This window comes from Olea europaea, chromosome 10 (genome assembly GCF_002742605.1).
Source record: "Olea europaea var. sylvestris chromosome 10, O_europaea_v1, whole genome shotgun sequence".
Lineage (NCBI taxonomy): Eukaryota > Viridiplantae > Streptophyta > Magnoliopsida > Lamiales > Oleaceae > Olea > Olea europaea.
The window spans coordinates 30,392,619-30,399,209 of NC_036246.1; the positions used below are offsets into that span (position 1 = coordinate 30,392,619).

Consider the following 6,591-nt stretch of genomic DNA (forward strand, 5'->3'; position numbering starts at 1 on the left):
TTAGTCGACCATTTCTTTTGCTGACCACATTTTTCCCGACCCCCCAAAAGTAGTCAATAAAAACCCTCTTTGCCGACCACTGTTTATCGACCCACCAAAAACTAGTCACTATAAATAATATTTACCGACCACAGACAATTGTTGGTCGGCCTAAACGAGTTATATTTGCAGACTACTTTCATCTAGTCGGTAAATAACTAATTTTTGAGTAAATTTTTTTGGCAGAGGACATGGTGCCTAAACATTTACTAACCAAAAATAATTATTGGTCAACCTAGACGAGATATATTTGCTGACTAGATAAACGAGTCGGTGAATATCTTATTTTTTGGGCAATTTTTGTGGCGGGGGACATGGCGCCTTCACATTTACCGACCAAAAATAAATATTGGTCGGCTTAGACGAGATATATTTGCTGACTAGATAAAATGAGTCGGTGGATATCTTATTTTTGGGCAATTTTTTTGGCGAGGGATATGGCACTTAACATTTATCGACCAAAATAATTATTGATCGGCTTAGATGAGATATATTTGCCTACTAGATGAAAGGAGTCGATGAATATCTTAATTTAGGGCCAAATCATTTGGCAGAAAATAGAGTGATTAGATACTTACCGACTAAAATAATTCATAGTCGGGATACATGAAGACATACTTGCCGATTAAATGAAAGGGGTTAGTAAATGTCTTATTTTTTGGGCTTTAATTTTTTTCTTGAGGGAATATGGCATCTCACATATGTAATGACCAAAATAGTTATTATTCGTCCTACATAAGACATTATTGCCTATCGAATGAAGGGGCTTAGTGAATATCTTATTTTTGGGCTAAAATTTCTTGTGGAGATATGGTAGCTATAATTAATTGGACTTCTAGGCCCAAAATACATTTAGTTAGGATAAGAAATTGTTATCTATCCTCTCATTACTAAAAATTTATCAATGACAAATTTCCATTGCTCTTACCAACATAATTTTGGATTTTATCGTGACCAATTAATACTAATTTTTTCATTTTTTAAATAAAAAAAATTAAATTATCAATGGATTTACACCTATAATAATCTTTTTGATAAAATCCATGGTAATTCGTTGGTAAAAATAAATTAGTAATTTTTCAATGGATTTTCCAATAGATGACTTCGTATGTAAATAGAAGAAAAAATATTAAAAAAAAAATTTGATGATGTATACAAATAATTTTACTTAATCAGTATTGTTCTCCAACCTCCCGCAAATATATTAGGATAATTAGGAGCGGGCGCGGTCTAATTCTAAAGGGAATCATACCTAACAGAATATCAATGGGAATATTTGAAATAAAACCATTGGTTCCGATACAATCTGTCCGATTCTTTATATTGAAAAATTGTAAAAATAGAATATAAAACTACTTGTGATACTAAAAATAGATAAACGTAGAGTAAGAAATCGCTTGTCATGCTTGTAATCTAATAAAAAAATCAATTAAACAAGACAACAAACAAAAATACATTCCAAAGCTCAAGATCAACTCATAAAGGCAAAAAAAATGAATAAACTATTGAATGCATCATAAATGGTAAAATCTCGATCGAAAATTGATTCTTAGAAAAATTCGTATAACAATAAACTGATTATCTTTAGTAATCCTCCAGGAACTTGATTCTTAATGGCCGATCACTTTGAAAACAACAAGAAATTTTAATTCCTGTAAAATATTGAACTAAAATATATTTTTTCTATGGATTGCATTAAAACTATGAATTTGTAAAGTATTTATAAAATTATTTAAATTATAGTTTTGATTACCCACTAAAAAATTGAAGAAGCAGCATATAGAAAATGAAATTTGAACGCGAGATAATTTTGGGATCTATTGTTCAAAGATCAAGTGCATCTTGATACAAGCATAAAGCAAAATTCGAGAGAACCGAATTCACTACTAATTCTCAAGACAGTACTGAAAATCAGATCGAAATCGATTGGTTCTCGATCTACGGTCCAGAGTTGACCCATTTAATGGAGGAATCAAACCGAACCGGTCGATTCTATTTGGTTTTGGTCCAGTTCCACCGATTCCGTGGAAAAGATGCCCAACCTTGAAGATAATTACTGCAGTGTATTAGTACGGTTACAAACATTCTTCTCTAAAGTATCATAGTCATTTGGTACACTAAATCTTAATATCATAATTAACTTTCTATCTAGCATTCTCTATATACATTTGTTAAATATCAACGACTTGACCTTTTGAATGTATACTGTCAATACTCTATTCGTGCCCTTCAAATAATTTCACGGTTCTTTCTTATGGAACCATACATATTTAGTAATTATAAAAACCAAACTTGAACCACGACTATCAGTTTTGAAGTATTTTAACATATTGATTTTAAAATTTTGAAGTATCAAGACTAATTGTAGAATAATCAATCTAATTAACAAATTATTAATATGAAAAAAAAAAATTATTGTTCTTGAAGTGTTTTATTTTTTTCTGTATGTTTTAAAATTAATTGTTAACTTAAATTTTAATCTACTTTTTAAATTAAGCCCATGTTTGGTAGAAATTAAAATTTAGATTTAATCTAAGTCAAAATTAACAAATAATTTTAATCATACATTTTATAAGATCCACAATTTTTCAATCATATATTTCATCAAGTTTTTTAAAAATTTACTAAAAATATTTAAATCAAACAAAAGCCATATGTTTGGGGCAAAAATTTTGGCGGGCAAAATGGTTAAAGTCCCACCCCGAAACGTAGGTTTAGGGTAAGAAAATTTTCAATTTCGCTCCTCTCCAAATCTGCGTCTCCTCCCCTGTGCCGTTCCTCTCTCTCTCCCTCTCTCTTCCCCCCGTCTGCATCCTTCCCCCCCGCCTCTCTCTCCCCGCTCTGCATCTCCCCAGAGCATTCTTGGAGTTGACATTGAAAATTTTTAACCCACTATGAACGCAAAAGGGCAAAAACAAACCAAAACGGCAAGATCCCGAGAAATCAAAAGGGCAAAATCAAGAATAAAAAAGTAAGAACGATGGTGGAGGTCGGAGATTTGGAGCTGATGTGGCCTTCATCGCCATCAACAGTTCACCTCTCAATTTTCTCTCCGTTGACGATGGTATTTTTCTTCAAAATAATCTTGTACTGTATTGGGTGATTGATATGGATTTTCCGGTCACAACTACATTTTATGGCATGTTTTTTATTTGAATCGAGATATGCATTGGATTGAGAATTGAGATTAAACAATTTGGTTCAAATTAATTTTATTTATTCAGAAAATTACCAGCTCCGTCCTCTGTTTTGTTTGAAGAGAAAGAAAAGGCTGAAAAGCAGTAACTTTTGAGTTTTGGTATTGAATTACATGAATTTAGGCATTTAGCTTTGTGTTGGAATTACATTGAATCATTGATATTATTTTGATTCCTAGATTCTTATATGTTTTTTCATGTATTGGACCGAGCAGTGGGCAGCAAATGAGGCTTTATGTGAAATTTGAATTGCATAGAGTTTAGACATTGAGGCAATCAGATCCTGGAGCTTGGGTGCTATTTCTGTGATTACCAAGAGAGCTGGGAACTAAAGGTCAAACACTTGTAAAAACCATCACTGGAGTAATATGATTAGAAGTAAGTACAGGAACACGACGAATTTAAGTTATTAGCTTTCTCTTTTTGGAGTTGATAATTTTTTTATATAATAATAATCTCGAGTGGGCAAGACAATTTCGCTTGCTGATCCAGTAATGAATACTAGTTTGTAGGATTGCAGAATTTAAATAGTGGGAATCTTTTGGATTTGCTAATGCCATTAATTGATTTTAAGTTCCAACGACCATGTTAATTGTCCTCTAGCTGCTTGTATTACTCTTTCATGTCCCTCTTATAATTATGAATTTTTGACTGTTATGAAATAATCTTCTAAACTCAAGTTACTCTTGCATTTCATTAAATCTAATTTATTAACATTTTGTGAAACTACAGGAGAGTTGATTGATATAATTTTTGTTCTAATTTTACAGTTTAGGAAGGGTTAGATGTTGAGTGACTTGAGTCAAATGCCATACCTATAATTTTTGTTGCTTTATTATTGATTTTAAGTTAATAAATTTAGTTCCTTAAAACTTTTATAAATTAAAAAAATCGATTGCTTGCTATGACTTAAGATGTAATGACTCGGATCTCTGTACCCAAGCCATTAGATTACGTACTATCTGCTTTGGGCGGGCCTTGCGTCCACTTACCCCTCATGGCTTTCAGTCGCGTCCCGCAGGATTCGAACTCAAAACCCTTCCCTTAAGTAAGACTTAAGTTGAATTTTGGTATATACCGATTCGATCCGAGCTCATGGAATTGGTATCCCAATGAGCCGTCTATCGAATCGTTGCAATTGATGTTCGATCCGGAAGAGAAATCATTGCACTTACGGTCTTACCAATTGGGAGAGAATCAATAGATTCCTTTTCGGGAGCGATTCATTCGAGGAAACCTTTGCACGCCTCCGTTACCATTTGGAAACAAGTTGATAGGATCCCCTTTTTTACGTCCCCATGCTGCCAGTTGCCCAATTGGTATTAGGATTCAATTTAAGTCTTATTTAAAGGAAATGTTATGAGTTCGAATCTTGGAGGACGTGACAGAAAGCCGTGAGGGGTAAGTGGGCGCAACGTCCGTCCAAAGCGGACAGTATGTAAGTTAACGGCTTGGGTACAGAGACCCGGGTCGTTACATAGGAGGCCAAATTCTAAAGTTCGCCTCACGACCTGTGAAACACAGGTCCGGCCCTGTTTGGGAATGCATACGATATGCAAGGGACTAATGGGGATTTTGTTTTTGGACATTATTTATGTTTGATTAATATGAAGTTTCTAATATTGCAGAATATCTAAATGCAATCCAGTTCAGCTGTGAAGTTATGATGATTACCATTTATGATCTGATATTAAATCTTATGAGGAAATTACGACATGATTACAGTGTTAAGTTTGAAGGGATTGGATATGAATTTGAGCAATTTGTAACTCAACTGCTAATTTGGTCTTGACACACCTTTTGCATTGGCGCTGAAGATCTACTTAGCTATTATTTGCATCTCCATTGGCTTCCAATTTATAGAAAAACTGTTGGTCATTTGTGCTAAACTTCGAGTTGAGGTTTCTTGCCACTTCCTTTGGTTTACCTATGATCTTAAAATTTTTTCCAAAGTTGGTAACATGAAGTAGGTAATTAATCTACTACCTTGTGGGTGCTTGTTTAACATGGATGCTAATAATTTTCAGTCATTTATTTTCCTTAAGGATAAATGCTTATTTAATTTCGTCTTTCTACAACAACTGATGCTCTTTTACAAAATTTTGGGCAATGTGGTCCATCTTGTTGTCTTTGTTTATTACGTGTTGTTGTACTTTGATATCTTTTATTGTATGTGCGTGCATATGGCATGTTATGCCATTATATGATTTCAATATTGCTGTCAACATTAATTTCTATTCAAATTTGGATGGTAGGTATATTTCAATTTTCCCCAGGGATGTGATGTCTGTAATCATGTCTGTTTATTTCTGTGTGGTTAAATCATGACAACCTTCTTCAAGGTATGATAAATGACGTGATGAATTCCTTTGAAGTCATATTTTTATGTTATGGAGTTGATATTGTGTGATTTTTCTTTAATAAATAGGATGGAGTCATTTTGTGCGGCTCACTATTGCTGTGTGAACAAAGATGCTAAAAGGTCCAAGTATTCTGGTAAGTTACTCAATTATCACTTTTATTTTTGTGGTCAAGTTCTCATTTTCAATCATGACCAGCCTGAATATGTATTTAAAACTTTGCAGATACTAAATCAGTTTTGGAAAAAGGATCTTATTTTAGTCCTGAATGTTGCAGCACTAAATTTGAAGTCCTGAATGTTGCAGCACTAAATTTGAAGTCACATACGAGGAGGCTGTTGCTTTAAACTGGCAAGAAGAGCTTATCAGTGAAGAGGCAGCTTGGATGGTCGAGAATGAGCAGAACGCAAAATGTGGATCAGCTGATAGGGAAAAGAAGTCAAGGAAAAAGTATGTTTGCTAAAATCAGTTTATACCTCGTGAACACTAGTTCCATCCAATTGGAAATAGAGAAGATGGGGTTACAGTTGAAGTTGTTGAACTTTTACTAATTAGACAATAGAAAATGTTGATATCTAGGAAGTGTATTGCATTAGTCTAGAAAGAGGTGGCATTGTCCTTCAAATTTTTCTTCTTCAGTGAGATCTAGTTCGTGAAGTATTTGCATTTTTGTTTCTGTGAACATATTTTGGCTTTGTAATCAATGTTAAATGTATGATATCTTGTAAGATTCACATATCGTGTGATTTTAGATATTTCTTGATTTTGAATTCTTGTTGGTGCATTGTACTTGAGTTGGGCTTTCAATCTCTTATGGCATTTTGATTATTGTACAGTACATTTTTTTTTTCCAAAATAAATTCACATTTATCGACTACAATTTAAATTTCCTTGGTCAACAATGGAGATTTTCCCCGACTAATCTCATGTGGTCAGTCAATGTTTATCACCAATCTAAGTAATTTTATTGATCGGCAAATGTATATTTTTTCCGA

General features: G+C 33.4%; 1 long non-coding RNA gene across 6 annotated transcripts; it reads left to right on the top strand.

Moving 5' to 3' along the window:
- Nucleotides 1–2,726: 2,726 nt before the first annotated feature.
- LOC111401798 lies at nt 2,727–6,366 on the top strand. Of its 6 annotated transcripts, none has more exons than XR_002704112.1 (5): nt 2,727–3,337; nt 3,452–3,614; nt 5,492–5,578; nt 5,665–5,732; nt 5,822–6,366. It is a non-coding gene; the product is annotated as an uncharacterized LOC111401798 (long non-coding RNA). The 6 variants fall into 6 exon arrangements; XR_002704115.1 differs by having other exon boundaries at nt 2,727–3,103; nt 3,264–3,337; nt 3,452–5,578; XR_002704111.1 differs by having other exon boundaries at nt 3,416–5,578.
- The last annotated feature ends 225 nt before the right edge of the window (nt 6,367–6,591 follow it).